At 48.0% G+C, this 16,113-nt stretch overlaps 1 protein-coding gene across 2 annotated transcripts in view; it reads left to right on the top strand.

The window, feature by feature from the left end:
* Positions 1-16,113, top strand: part of LOC135917073 (uncharacterized) — a 485,430-nt gene that overhangs the window by 208,136 nt on the left and 261,181 nt on the right. For both annotated transcript variants that reach the window (XM_065450566.1, XM_065450570.1), the window contains exon 2: positions 13,730-13,796. The gene's annotated coding sequence lies outside the window, so the exon portion shown is untranslated. The remainder of the gene's footprint in view (positions 1-13,729; positions 13,797-16,113) is intronic.

The raw sequence follows: 16,113 nt of genomic DNA, 5'->3' as shown, positions 1-16,113 counted from the left end.
TTTTGCAGTTGCCTGTCCTTGTTGGATGTTTTGGGGCGGTGACATCAATGCACAAGTGGTCGCTGCGAGCCAAGACATCAATCCCCCCCTGACCAGCAGCCGTTCTCTTCCTGCCTAGCGGTTGTCAGCGCTAGACAGTCGAGACTTTCCGGCCCATGGAGGCGCTGTCAAGAATGGCGAGCTTCGAAGCAAGATTGCCACCTTGCCACCCGATTACGAAAAGGGGTGCAAGACGCGCACCTCTCCCTCTCCGTCGCTGCAGCCGGGAGGCGTTCAAAGAAGCGGCCTTTGCCCTGGAATCCGCCGCCTTCCCCCAGCCCCTTCGACATTGTGACGGGACGAGTTCGGTGTGTGGACAATGATTCCAGAGTTCCCCAACGCGGAGCTGATTTGACACGCCTTGGGCAAGCTGCCGTGGGGACGACGTATTTTGGAGCGTCTCACGCTTCGGCCTAGCACGGAACAACGAGCGACCCCCGATCGGCGCCGATAGTTTCCCGGAACGGCACCCCGCGCGGTTGCCTCTGTGTACAGAGTGCGGTTGCCTTTGTGTACGTAAACTGGTCTGCAGAGCAGCGGCGAGTTGGTGATGAGTAAACGAACAGTCGCCGCGTCGTAGGACCGGCGCATCGAGTGTATAAAAACTGTGGTTGTGCGAATGCTGAGGACACTTCTCTTGAGCAGTCATGTTAGACTGAGTCACTTCTCTCATGCAGTCCTGTTGGACTAATACTCTTTTTCTCAAGCAGTCATGTTAGACTGATTTAGTTTCTGTAAATAAATCCTTTTCCTCGTTCTCGATGAGAAACAGTTCTTCACTTCATCAACGATCTCAGCGTAAATAAGTTGGACGACGGCATGGGCCAGCTACCTTCGAATTCATGCCGTACTCCAATCTTGGCAAAGGACCACGGACGATGGGATTGAGCCCCCAATCCTGACAACGCTCCACAATTTTTTGGCTGACGATTTGAACTGGCGCTTCTCAGACTGAATAGGGATGGCCACCTCGGACGGTGATGCCAAGAAATCACCTACGGCCATTTTTTTCTTCAGCTTTTTTTTTTTTTGCCCCTACCAAGAGCGCCTTCTCCGAGCTCCAGCTACAGCGAAGCGCTGTGTTTCATAGTTGACCCGGACGCGAGAATTCCGGAATTTTATTGGGTTAACGGAATCTTGAGCACAAATTACCTGTGCGTTACAGGATCGCACGTCCATGCAGCGTGCCCATCGTGGTGCAGGGTATCTCTGTTGTGCACGGTATAATAAAAAAAAAGAGAAATCGTGGAGCGATTCTACTTTTTGAAGGTGGATGTCCATCGAAGCTGTAGCACATCACACAGGGTTTGACAAGTTCAACTGTATTTTCGTCATTCGGCAATGCCAGGGAAGATAGCTTTGTGATTACTGTGACATACACTGATTGATCCGGTTACAACCTTAGACAGAATCTTGGTCAATCTTTAATCTACAAACGATCATATAGTTGAGTGACTTTGATTGGTTTAGCACATGAAACCGAACTTTTGTGGCAGAAAGTGAGTGAACCATTTCTTGTTTGGTTTTGAAATGACCGCATTGAAGTCTCCAACGACGATCACGTGGGTATAGTGTCATCACGGCTAAACCATGCAAATTGTGTGGTCATGAACTTCTCGATATCACACTTGGGTGTGCCTGGAGATATATCCACAGTGAATATCACAATTCCGTCATTCGCTTGTGCGGCACAGACATCTATCCCCACAGTCACTGGAATCGTCCTACTGTGAGTAAAGAGGACAAATCTACATACATTTCGTCGCCATAAACGTTACGGGGCTATGAGCCATTCCATTTTTTTGCTTGTTTCCTGGGGTATGAGCCATTTGTGAAGATAGTTTTGTTCTCTATGTTGTATGTGTGACTAGAAAGAATTTAAACACTGCTCGCTTCACTTTGCTGAGTGCTTGTAGTCTCTGCCTTCAGGGCTATAAGCCACTGCATTTCTTGCTTGCTTACGGGGGTGTGAGCCATTGATGATAATAGTTTTTCTTTGCGCACACGAAAAATCCACGAAACCTTAGTCATGTGCAGCTTGGCTCTAACTAAACCGAAGGAAGGTGACCAGTAAAAATAGCGCAAACGTATTGTCACTGAAACTAATGGGAGCAGGGCGGCAGAGGACGCATTGAAAGGACCAGGCCAGTCCGTTCTATATTTACTATAGTTATGGAATGTTCATAAATGTTGGGAGCAGAGTAACGTAAAGTACTCGATTGCATTTTGGTCAGATATAGTTTCATGGGGCAGTAATTGGTCACTGTAATAATTTATAATTTTAAATGAAGTTATTGTAATTCCAATAGGTTACTTTTCTGTGTACCGTGTAGAAGTCTCGTGGCAAAGTTCTCACTCCAGAAAGGGGCTTTGCGTAACGCGCGCGTGCGGAAATGTCCAAAGGATTATTTCTTCATATTTTTGCAGCGCCATTGTAAAAGATATGTAATCATCTATTCTAGCCTGCAATGATGTCATGCTTCTATTTCGATGCTATGCTTTTTCGCGCTTAGTCAATGGTCCGTGTGGCGCTTCACCGGCATCGAAAGGAATCCCTACGTCCATACCCCGGCTGCCGCCTCTATATGAACTCGCTACGCTTTCCACTGGGTGCAACGCGTCACTTTCAGTGACGGAAGTAGATGCTTACCATAGTAGTATGGACTTGCGATGCTTGTAGGCAGAATGCTTCTGTATCCTATACTGCAAGCTTGCCTCCGCTACAGTGCCTCGACCAGCTATTACGGCTGGGTACATAAAATGAAGTACCACAAAACACAGCTCGAATCCACAGAGAACACAAGCCTTACAGCACACATATAATTCTCAACAAACATTATAAGCCTTAACACAAGCTTTCATCGCAAAAAAAAAATCCGTAAGGTATTGAAAATTCTCAGCGCTTCCGGCGAGATCCTTCCTTTTGCATAGTTCTTGACGGCTGTCTTGGAGTCGCTTACTATGATGTTAGCCTCCGTGGAGGCTATTGCCAGTGCTAAGGCACCCTCCTCCACCACCTTCGCCTTCCCTGTTTTTTACCGTGAAGATCACTTTCGTGAAGATCGAGACGTTCACATTATTGGGCCCCCGCACACTCCTCTTCCCGGGAACGAAATAGCGCACAACTTGACTCGAGAACTGACGGGCCGAGCACGTGATACGCAGCAAATACTGGAAGTGGAGAGAGACCGGATGACCAGCTTTAACGAGATCACCAAACACTATAAATTGGGAAGGGCCCATTTCCCCCGGTACACTCCTCGCTGACTAGACGGCAAGCGATGGCGTGGCGCCTCTTACAAACAGATACATATCCGAACTGGTGGCCTACCACCGCTATTACCCGGACCTTTACACGGATAGATGTAGGTGCTATCAAGAAACGGGGGCCTACAACATGTGGTGTGGGCTTGTCCTCAGACACCCACGCAGTATAATATAAACAAGACCAGAGAGCAGTGGGAGACCGCGTTGCTCATCTGTGCACCGGAAGACCAACTCAAGGCAATCCAGCAGGCCGAATATGCCGCCAGGACCCAAGGACTCGAGGCCGTCATCTAGGTAGAGGGGCCTAGGTCTCAAATCAGCTGTCCACATCATCATCATCATCATCATCATCATCATCATCATCACCCTGGTTACGCCCACTGCAGGGCAATGGCCTCTCCCATCTACCCCGGTCTCTCCAACTACCCCGGTCATGTTCTAATTGTGGCCATGTTGTCCCTGCAAACTTCTCTGCAAACCCCAGCAGCTGCGAAGCAACTGACCACGGCGGCGGACAGACCTGCGACGCAGCAGAGGGTGCTAAGAATCCCTGTCTCCGGACAGGCCGCCATTGGAATATGTCCCTGGTGTTTGCAAATAAAGTTTATTCCTCCTCCTCCTACGTTATTTATCGACATTTTTCTTCAATAAGAAAATCAACTGGGTTATGGAACTTTTCCTTACATGAAAAGGAGTTTACTATTTGATTCGTTAAGAAAATTAATTGTGGGGTTTGACGTGCAAAAAATACTATCTAATTACCACCGTAGGGGGAGGGGCGCACTACGCATTAAGTTTAAGCAACTGGGGTTCTTTAACGTGCTCGTTAATGTAAGTACACAAGCGCTTGGAAGCTTCGCACAAATGGCAATGTGGCCGCTGCAGCCGGTACCGAACCTGTGGTCTGGAGCTTAGCAGGGTAATGCGATAATCACTGAACTTCCGCGGCGAGTCTTTCGAGTATTCGACAGCGACTGTACGGCATCTGAAACTCGCAGCAGCGACTCTTCTGACTGCTTCCCAGAAGTCTCCTGTCTGAAACGTAACGTTCCAAATGAACTTGGTAATAAACTGATACTGAAACTAGTCTTACACCCCTGTCACACGGCCAGCCGCAAACTCCTTTTAACTCCGTCGTCTTTCTCTAGAGAAAAATGCACTAGGTGTAACAGGGTCGCCCTTCTGCTACGGGAGTTTAATGGAGCTTTTGGTCAAGGGAGATCGGCGATCTCCTTCGGCGGCTGAAGAGAGTACTCTCGTGCCCATTGTTGTTGTAAAACTGATAATTTAATTATCGTTTGAATTAAAATTAGCGTCGCGTGTGTTTAGAACGCGTCTATTGAATTACATAGAAGTTCGAGCACAATTCAGCAACACTTATTCTTGCAGCAGTACAGCACTCTCTACTTAGGCCGCTTGGCGTCATGTTTTTTTTTTCTTTGGTCTTCGAGGGCGTGTACACGAACCTGACAGAATCGTGTCAAGTCGGCTTGTGGGGCTAAAATATGCATGTCGAGTTGTAAATGCTAGCCGGTCGGACTGAACAAGTGTCGAGTCGGGCTGAGTCAGCCCGACTGCATGGGTTAGGTTGACCCAGCCCAACCCATTGGCAGCGTGCATGCAAGCGCGGACGGATCCGGCCCGCCAGCGCCGAGACTTGCGCGGGAATGTCGGGACGTCGCGATTTATGCGCCGGAAGTGAGGATAATATAAGGACGAGGCCAAGACAAGGCACTGTAGCGATAAGACACATGTAGGACCTCACTGAAGCCAAAACACTCATGAAAAATAACTGTTGCAGACGGCAGCGGGAACCGCAAGCCCAGTTTCAATGCATTAGGTGTCTCGGCTCGAAGCTGTGTGCCGTCTTTATTCAGACTCGGCAGAAGCGAGTTCATGTAAACGCAGTCACGTCGGGCTCGATCATCCCGATTCCTGACTCGACCTGCTCGGGTACGCTTCATGTAAACGTATTTTTGTCGTACTAGTCATGTAGTGGTCGGTGTGGTCACCCGTGACTGACGCCGGCAAAAGAAACAAAATAAAAGGAAAGCTCGCGCGGTCACCATGCACGTAATGTTGCGTTTTGAGTACAGTTTGCAGCAGTTCGGGTAGCTGAACGCAGAGCCTGCGCGCCACCCTATTGTGTCTTGCCGCGGCGCAAAGGACAACGTGCACAAAACAGATAAGCACAGGGTGGCTCGCGTCGCTGTCAGCACTGCTACGTTTAGAAAGCGCACTTTGATTTTTAATGTGGTGTATTTCTTTCGCATCAAATCTATTGAATAATGATTTTTATGGAAGGAGCGTAAATTATAATACCACGAGAACCCCGCTGAATGCGCCTCTGGCGGCTGATTTTAAATATTCATTAGTAGCCATGTGACACGACCACAAGTTCATTGAGGTCGAACTTCCTTAGGGAGTCTCGCGCTCCCTTATCTTAAAGGAGTTCCTGGGTGACCGTATGACGCGGGTATTAAATGAGCTTGAAAACGCAGCTAATTAAGAACCAAGCAACAAGCGTTGGAACAGAGGGAAACCGGCGTATGATTCAAATTAAGGAATAGAGAGCAAAGACAAGTAGATTATATTCTATAGTTGAGGTTATAAGAAGAATTGGAGTTTAGACGATGATTTAATGAACGAACAAGGGACCGTTAGTCCAATCGAGTAAAATAATTGGTATAAGGGGAAGGAAAACGTTGTCAAGGATGGCATAGAATTGGGGTGTTCTTGATGAGATTAAATTTCTGAAAGATTCGGTGGACGTAAGATAAGGGTATCTGGAGATGTGAGTGATACGCCTTAATCCCGAAGCGAAACGAATTCGGATAGTAGAGAAATAATGTACGCTAACCTTAAGAAGAGCCTGAAAATTAAACCCGGTTATATGTTTGAAAGCCTAGGCCCGAAACACACGGCTACGACTCAGACAAAAATATAGAACACAAATTGCAAGAAGCTGTACAACGCACAATGCAAAGTGTCTTTCTCTGATTATTCTGACAGTCCCATATATATGGTGCTACGGCTTAGTGACTCATAATGCGCTCAGTCAAATGAAAGGACATTTACCGACTGCACTGAATTTAACAGGAATACCGAACGTGTGAAAAAGAATAAAACAAAAGCCGAGCGAACAAACAAAAGCGTTGCGTCCAATGGCAATATGCAGCAGGCAAATAATGCGTCATTAATTAGGCAGACGTAAGGTAAGCCTCCATGCGACATCGAGTCGTCAACAACCTGCGGGTTATTCGCCGTTATTGTAGCGGCGTCAAAAAGGAACGGTTGTCACAGACCTTAAGCATGCAGATTTGTGGCACTCTTTATTTATGTGCTGGCGCCATTCAGTTTCTCGGATATAAAACGCACCAAAACGCTGCGCCGCAAGAGGAACGTGCAAAGCCACCACTGGAGACAAGGCCAGGGCTTTTCTGTTACCGCCGCCGACACCTCCACTGCTGACCTCTGCACTCACAACGGTGCAGATTGAAAAACGCCACTGCACTTCCCGACCCCCCGCCCCCTGCCCTGCAGTCAACAACGTCGTCCGGCACATTTGGCACCGCTCAACGTTGCGACTTCGCAACCTGCAGCCATCACACACGAGTCCCGTGGCTGTCTGAACGGCGAAGCGCGGCAGTCAGTCTGTGCACTGCGCCGCTTCGCGTGCATCGTCATGTGTATATACGCTGGCTGGATCGTTAATCCCCGAGACTACCAACACGACCACTGCCTCTTCTCTCTTCCTCCTCATATACCGCCTTTTCAGCCAGCCTCTATCCAACGTATCATTGCCTCGTGTTTCTTTCATCATCTCGTATGCCGCGCTGAAACTCAGCGGAGGCGCGGAGAACTCGAGGGGCAAGTGTAAAGGGAAATGCCAGGCGGACGCTGGGATGTGGTCGCGTATACCAGGAGTGGACAAGGAGAAATCTCGAAAACGAGCGCGCCGCATCGGGCACAGACGCGCGCTGCAGGTGTGAAAGACCGCGAAGGAGCGGACTCACTCACGCTGATGGAGATGGACCGAGAGCTGAGCTAGGCGCGCGCAATGCGTGCAGAGACGCGTTCCCCAGGATCGAGTCGAGCGACCGCGCGCGCGTGTCTTCCTGGTTGCTGAGAGTCATCAGCGCCTGCCCTCGCGGCGTCCTGATGACGAAATGGTTTCTCCTAGCTTCTCTGTAGTTCTGCTTTCTTCCACATTACTTTGTTCTTCTTTTCTGTCTTCTTGCTTTCCTGTTTCTCGCAGGCTTGTGAGTTTATTGAAAAGTGTCCAGCGGTCTCTTTCTCTCGTCCCAACAAGTATACGAAGGTATACACACAAGTCCGTGGTCATGATATTTTTATTGCCTTACTCGGCACGCTAGCAAGCTAGCAGCGGGCAGATGTTCCGTACATCCTAAGCGCAACAGACGATTAGTTTATTTGATGAAGCTTCTACCGCAACGTCACCCCCCCCCCCCTTTTTTTTTCTTAGAATTTTTTATTTCTCTTTTATTGTTGCGCCCGCGTGCTCGCGAGAAATTGCGCAGGGCCGCGCTACCCTTCGGTTTGCCTGACCTTTCTCAGGACTGGCCCACACCACTTGTTCAATTATTTCGCACTGAACTGGTACCGTTTCCCAGCCGTTCCTAGATCTATCTTTAGAACCTACTCAACTATACAGTTTCTCAGGCCAAGCTCGCTCGCTCCATCTTTCCCACGCGGGCCCGTGATTATTTTTCAGTGTCGTTGCGCGAAGCTTCTGCGCATCGCTTAGTGCAGTCAGACTAAGTATAGCATGCATTATTATCTTAGTGGTTTAGCTCAATGCACAACTTGGCAATTCTTGCCGTGAGTTTGCTGTTGCGTCCGCCACTTCCTTTTTTTTCTTTAATCTATGCACTACTCCAGAGCATCTACAATAGCGACAGTTGTCATCTGTCACTAAGGGTTGCTTCTGGAAGGTGATGCTGGGGATTAATCATAAGTTCCATCCTTGAGGTCATCTGCATATGCGCCAAGTGTGACACAGTACGCCGTACTTCCCGCCCTTTTAGACTATTTATTTCTTCTTGAAGCTCGAGGACGTATTGCCTTTATAAATGCCTCGCTTATTCACCATTTCCGGTGTAATATAACCAGCAGTGGATATATAACAGAGTGTATTGAGAAAATTGCACGGTGCCTTACGTGTGGTTGATAAAAATTTATTTTCGATAGTTCGTGATCAGGCATCCACCTACAATGCGAACCAACGCGGCATGAATCCAGACAGCGCTTTCGATCACCTGGTTTTCATTGGAGAAACACTGGTGTACCTTTACGTTGTTAGCATACATTCTACGTGATGCTATGTGTATGCAGCGAAAGAATTTAATAGCTTGGCCTGACTTAGTCGTATGCGTCTTCTTCCTGTTCGGCCTCGATCCAGATCCTACTGACCTCGAAAATGCATTTATCGTGATAGGCCCCTTTAAACTCCAACCATTCACACAGATAATGGACGCCTTAATATTACCGCGGGGCTCTGGATTTCCAGATGGATGGTGCTAAACGTCCGACATATATTAATGTTTCTTAGAGAGACCAATTTGACTTGTGAGATCCGTCATTTAACAGTATTTGCTAATAGCCACCAATCGCTTGATGTTGTAGGACTGGACCTGCTGGAGCGTAGATACCCTATCATTGCTCTGTTCGGCCAGCTTGTTCATCTCCTCTTAACAGTGTTAGTATGAAGTGACGTTCTCAAACTACATGTAACTCGGTGGAATATTTAGGACGTGACACATGAGCGCAACCATCGCCGGCATGCAGTTTCGAGACTAGATCCGCCTGTAGCTAGGGTCATCCACTTCATACTCCTCAGAGAGGCACTACGAAACGTTGGCTCTTTCCCTTTTACACGGCCATAATTATTTCCCCGCTCAAGATACTTCACGTAAAGCGCATTCGGCCGAAGGACACCGCAATTCACGTCGTCGCGCCGCTGTCCCCGTAGAGGCTGTCGCGACGGGCAACTTGGCTTCCACGATCGCGTCCTTGGTTCGGAAAAGTGGATCGCACAGGAGTCGCTGCGTTTGGTGCGATGTTGTGCTAACCGACCCATAGCAAAAGCCGACCGGCGCGTCAGGTAATCAGTGGCGAGTGGAGCGCGAGCTGTTGAAAAAGGGGATGCGTGGCTATTAATGATGATCATGTCGTTTGTTAACGAAACCGGGATTCTACAGCGGACATCTGCTTCCTCTCCAATTACAAGATGATGCATTGTCTTCAGTGATGCTCAGGTGCTTCCCAGCCTGTTCAGAGAGAGAACACGGTGGATGTCCACACGGGTGGAGTGTCACAAAAGTTGCGCGTTGCGTCAATTTCACGTATGTTTATTTCTTAGAAGTAGATTAACTGAGTTATGCAGATATTCATAACAAAATAAAGCCGCGGAACCGTTTTTCATCTGAACTTTAAGGTTAAGAAGAGTTGCTGTTGTTGCCTGTATAAACATTACTGATGTGACGTTCGCAAAAATGTATCCGACGCAGGTGGCCACCTGAATAATATGAAAAACTTTTTTTTCTTTTTTCATGGAAGCTTTCTTCGCGAACCTTCCCGAAGTTTACTGACCGTGGCTGCTACAACATTACCGAATAGATGACATTTGAAGAAACACTGATCCACGTGCCGGACAGTGGGATTGAACCTAGAAACTTTCTTCGCGAACCTTCCCGAAGTTTACTGACAGTGGGCGCTACAACCTTACCGAATAGATGACATTTGAAGAAACACTGATCAACGTGCCCGATAGTGGGATCTAACCTAGAAACTTTCTTCGCGAACCTTCCCGAAGTTTACTGACAGTGGCCGCTACAACCTTACCGAATAGATGACATTTGAACAAACACTGATCAACGTGCCGGAGAGTGGGATTGAACCTAGAAACTTTCTTCGCGAACCTTCCCGAATTTTACTGACCGTGGCCGCTACAGGCGTACCGAATAACTAGCATTTGAAAAAAAGACTTATCCACGTGCCCGATAGTAGGATCGAACCTAGAAGCTTTTTTCGCGAACATTCCCGAAGTTGGCTAGCCGTGGCCGCTACAGCCGTGCCGAATAGCTTACACTTGCAGGAAGACTGATCCACGTGCCCAAGAGCTAGATCGAACCTACAAGCTTTCTTCACGAACCTGACCTAAGTTTACTGACTGTGGCCACTACAGCCGTACCGAATAGCTGACATTTGAAGAAAGACTAAGCCACGTGGCCGATACTAGGACCGAACTCAGAAGCTCTCGTCGTGAACCTTCCCGAAGTTTACTGACCGTGGCCGCTAGGCCGTACCGAATAGCTCACACTTGAAGAAAGACTGATCCACGTGCCCGATAGCGGGATTGAAGCTCGAAGCTTTCTTCGCGAATGTTACCGAAGTTTACTGACCGTGGCCGCCACAGCCGTACCGAATAGCTGACATTTAAACAAAGACTAATCCATGTGGCCGATCGTAGGACCGATCTTAGAAGAAGCGTTCGTCGCTTGCCATCCCGAAGTTTACAGGCCGTGGCCTCTACAGCCGTACCGAATAGCTGACATTTGAAAAAAGAGTAATCCACGTGGCCGATAGTAGGATCGAACCTAGAAGCTTTCTTTGCGAACCTTCCTGAAGTTTACGGACCGTTGCAGCTACAGGCGAGAATATTGTGCTGCGACATAGCAGCCAAGAAATCCTCATCACCATCAGAGGAACGGCCTTGACAGCGGAGCTCACGCAAGCCATTCTGCAGTACTGTCAGTACAGTCAGACAAGCCACAAGAGGACAACTGCCTACCACCCGCCGACGAATGGCCTTACGGTGCGCCTGAATAAGACCCTCGCCGATATGCTGGCAGTGTACGTCGACGCCGTACACAAAAGCTGGGATGCCGTCCTGCCGTACGTAACCTTCACTCACAACACGGCGGTGCCAGAAACAGCACTGATCACACCGTTCAAGTTGGTTTACGGCAGGAACCCGGCGACGACTTTCGACACATGCTGCCGCACGTAACCGACCAAGAGAATCTTGACGTCGCCACCGATCTCCAGTGCTCCGAAGAAGCCCGACTGCTCGCCCGCCTGCCGATCAAGAACCAACACAGGACCGACAGCCGACACTACAACCTTCGATGATGTTACGTAGAGTACCAGCCCGGCGGCCGCGTTTGGGTTTGGACCCCAATACGCCAAGGAGCATTTAGCCAGAAGCTTTTGCACAGCTATTTCGGACCCTACAAGATCATCCAACGCATTGTTGCACTCGACTATGAAGTCGACTAGCAGTATAATTCAGTGCTACAGGAATACTGAGGCAGAACAAGCGGATCGCAGACCATCATCTGGGCGCTGGAACACGGCAGAAAATGGCAAAGTTTCAGTACCTCCGCACGTGACCGCACGGCCGTGGGAACAAGCAGACGAAGCGGAAGTACATCCGACTTGCTTCGGTGCGAAGTGAAACGAAAAACACCCAGAAATTCCGTTGTATATTTTATTATTTCTCTAAGTTCAATTCAAGCAAAAGATCGCACAGATAACATATGTTGTCTTGAATAATTCTCGAAGTCACGTGTCACCACGTCTCACTGCGGACACCAGTAGGTGGGAACAGGCATACGAGTACGTCATCCTCCGGCTTGGAGCGCGGCGGCCACGAGGAGAAGGAAAAACGGCGTTGGGCTTGGAATTTCAAATCGCTCCGTGGCGCGTAGCGATGTAATACTTTGCAGACACGATCGTTTTCGCGCAATGTATGCTCTGCGCTTGTCAGCTCAAAATGGCCAGACCTGGCAAGAGTCCCTTTACCGTGTACCTATGTACATGGGTGTTCTCGCATTTCGCCTCCATAGAAATGCGGCCGCCGTGTCCGGGATTCGATACCGCAACCTCGTGCTCAGCAGCCCAACACTATAGCCACTGTGCAACCACGGCGGGTAAATAGGTTTACCATGATCTTTTGCCCGCTTTCCTGGTTAGTTGGTGCTCGGGCTTGGCAAGAGAAACGTTCGGTCGATCTATTTGCATACATTAACGATCCTCGCCGATGGTCTCTGCACAATTCTTGCCCCGTTCTTGGCACTTCGCGGTAGATAGGTAGGTTCCTGCCTGGCGTTGTTTTGTTTTAAAAAGAAGAACGTGTGAAAGTTTATTGGAATAGAACCTCTAGCGTTGGGTACAGCAGCCGGATGCTCTAACCCTAAAGGCCACGATCACACGCATGCGTCACTCGTCTTTGAAACTTTGAAGCTCTTTGAAACAATACGCGCGTGCACCCTGCGCCACATTACCGCCTTTTTTTTCTTTTTTCCCCGGTGACAGCTCGCACTTTGAGCCACCGTGTTAGACTGCACTATCTGCGGGGTCGGCCCACTTTGCCCGGTGCTTTCTTCATAGCGGTTTACGCTACGTAGAAACTGTGCGACGTTGCATCACCTTCATGATCGCCTATGGTAATCATGTTTTAGCATTTCTTCGCCGAAGTAGAAATCGTCGTTTTAACATACACCACACGAAATGGCCACGCAGTCGCTGATGACGTCACAATCCGCGTTTATTTCGATTACGCTCGTTCGCTAGCCGTGTAGAACAGAACAACCGTCATGTGGTAGACTCACGTCGAACGGTCGGCGTAGAAATCCTGTCATTGCCGTCATACAATCGTCAACAACGTGGCCGCCGTCGTTCTGCTGTCGTCACCCCCACGTACGCCCACGACCCGACCACAAGGCTACTCAATTTGCAGCAACATGTTGGTTCCCCTGGTATCTTGTTGCGGGATCCCAAACAATGCTGGACAGCCAGGTATCTGCAAAGTGCTTCGAATAGCATAGGTTGCCACTGTGTGTGGCATCTGCCCAATTTTAATTCCGTAATTATTGATATCAGGTAGAGCGACTATCTAGTACTAGCTGTCCGTGCCTCAATGCGTTCATGTGAATCTCGCATCGCTCGAGTTGCAGCTATATCCAATTCCCTGTGCTTGCCGTTTTGCGCGTGAACAGAAAAGTTTAGGTGGCATATTGTGATCCTGTGGAGGCCTCCTGTGCATTGATGTACAGGCTACGCGCATTTTGTTTAGCTCTTTTTTCCCAAAAACTGCTACCTGTAATCAATTTATTCACACGTGTATCAATTTAATTTTCCTTAATTTTGAACACCTTCTTGGTAACCTTTTTTCCTTCTTATAATGCCTGTGCGTTTGCTGATAACGAATAAGGCACAGCAGAATCCAAGATGTCCTACCCTTCTATCTTTTCGTCAAATAAGAAGCTGCAAGCCTTTTGAGCAGCCGTTAAAGGAATTACATTAAGGCACAACATCTCGAGTGTTGGGCTATGTGTACTGATGTAACGCAACACATATCCATATAGAGCACAACGACACCTACTCTTTGATTTTGCAGGCTAAAGGGAGAGGACTAAGAGCCAGGCACGGGTCAGTACACAAGAGTGCACGAACGTCGTCGTCAGGTGAGTGATCTGCTCTTGTGCACAAGGTAAAAAATAAGAAGTCTCCTAAACACCAGTCTGCAGAAGTGAATAAACCACACCCATACCGCAAGACATTTACCTAAGAGTTGTTTAGATATTTTGCGTGTTGGTGGCCTTTTTGCCCAGGCCATCACGCCAGTTAGTTCTTTAATTAAATGGGTATACGCTTCCTGGTCATGTACAGTCAACTAATATTGCAGTAGCGTATCGGTGCACGTCTTTACTAGGCGCCTACATCTGGCACGTGCAGCCTTTGTTATAATATGGGTAACAAGTATATGGGTGACTCCGCACCTTCAGCATATATGTATTTCGGCTGCCTGGTGCGGTTCCCGTGGCACTCATGGCACTCGGGACATTTCGATGATGTGAGTAGGAGAGGTTTGTTTTTTACATTTCACAGAGCGCTTAGATTTAAGGGATAGCACAAAACTCCTTTAAAATGCCTGCTATTAACCTGGTGGTCGACGACCCTGTACTTTTGTAAAAGGCCCTACATGCATTATTCATGCTCAAGCCCAAAAAGATCAGACATAACAAACGATACGTGGCCTATGACACCATTGCCCCGTAAACGTAAACACGACGTCTTAGGGAGAAAAAAAAATTACAGAAGCCTAAGAAAGCCTCTGATAGCCTTCTCATCTAATTATTCCAAGGCGTTATTATTAGGTTCGCAGAATTAGGAACAGAATAAAACGACTGCAGGGAACAGGTTGGAAACTGCAACCGGAAGGCTCACAACGCCAGCGTGCTCTTGAGCAAAAAGGGGGATAGAAAAAAATGCTCTGACAAACGGGAAATATAGGGAAGTAAGTATGATACCTCACAAGGCTACGGCGCCGAATGGGCTATAACAGGGGAACAAAAGTAAATCGCCTTTGGTCTGACTCAATGAAGAAAAATGTTGGTCCGATGTCTCGTCACTGACGTCAAGATCGCCATAAGTACAGAAACACTAACAATATAAAGATGAGAGGCTTTCAGGCTTGGAAAAAACTGGTATGTAGCACGTATTGAGCAGCAAAAAGCTGGATCAGGAATTTTTTCAGGAGGGCCTACAATTTTCTCATTAACTCTTTGGCTGTGATTAGGCTATTCGATGAAGTTGATCAAGTAATGATGAGTAGTTATGTAATTAAGGGAAGCACAAAAAGGATTTGTCTAACTTGCTCCAAGCGACGGCAAATGACATTGCCTTGGTTCTGTCCAGGTACGTGACACGGGCATATATCTTTAAATTTTGGCACAAGTTACGCGTGACACATGGTATACTACCAATCGGTAAGTGCTAAACATTTAAGCGATCTCGGAAATAACTACGTGGAGCAAGAAAAGAAGTCAATGTGAGCAAATGGCGGGATGATGCACAGTATTTGTATTCGCTGCAAAGGCGACCCTTTCACATGCTTGCGGTAAACAAATGGCCCAAAATGTCGTGTTAGTTTCGCTTGAACTTTGCAAGTTACTGACACATATTAGGTGATGGCACATCAACACTTCCTCGAATAATTTTGTACGCGTGCTGTATGGAACGAGTGTGCAACTGCGTTTTTTTTTTCCTTTTATGTAGTGTGTATTCATTGTTCATACATTATATGATTTTTCGCTCTCAGTCCCGTACGTTATACCACTTCTTCATTGGCCAGCGTTCGAGCCCCAGCCATTCATGACCGCGAGCTGCGTAATGAAGAGGTAATGGCTCGACGAAGGCCAATCGCGGCCGAAACATCACAAGCGGGTTGCGAATCTGGACTCTCTGATTATTTTGGGCAGATAGGGGTAATTATTTCGTTACAGAGAAATTGGCCAGCGTTGGCATGATTCGGCATCAGGGACGGTTAGGTAACGAGAACAGTCACGATAACATATTATTTCGTATAAGGCGATCACGTATGTTTAATTCAAAGTATAGAAGTGCCGTGTAGTGCCCGACGTATAGAGAAACCGGAGCGCGAGTACTCTTTTATAACGTATGTTAAGAAATGAACAGATTAGCATCCGATATTAAATGTATGTCCCTTTTTTACGCGCACTATTGAGTACTAGGAGTTCCACAATGAATGACTTTTTTTTAAAAACAGGCCGTGTCACACACACGCACAAGCACACACGCAGCACACACACACGCAGGCACACACGCGCAAGCACACACGCAGGCACACACGCGCAAGCACACACACACACACACACACACACACACACACACACACACACACACACACACACACACACACACACACAAACACACACACACACACACACACACACACACACACACACGCACGCACGCACG

The sequence above is a fragment of the Dermacentor albipictus genome, unplaced genomic scaffold, assembly GCF_038994185.2.
Source record: "Dermacentor albipictus isolate Rhodes 1998 colony unplaced genomic scaffold, USDA_Dalb.pri_finalv2 scaffold_19, whole genome shotgun sequence".
Classification (NCBI taxonomy): domain Eukaryota; kingdom Metazoa; phylum Arthropoda; class Arachnida; order Ixodida; family Ixodidae; genus Dermacentor; species Dermacentor albipictus.
The sequence above is the reverse complement of the archived record's forward strand: the minus strand, read 5'-3'. Positions and strand labels throughout refer to the sequence as shown.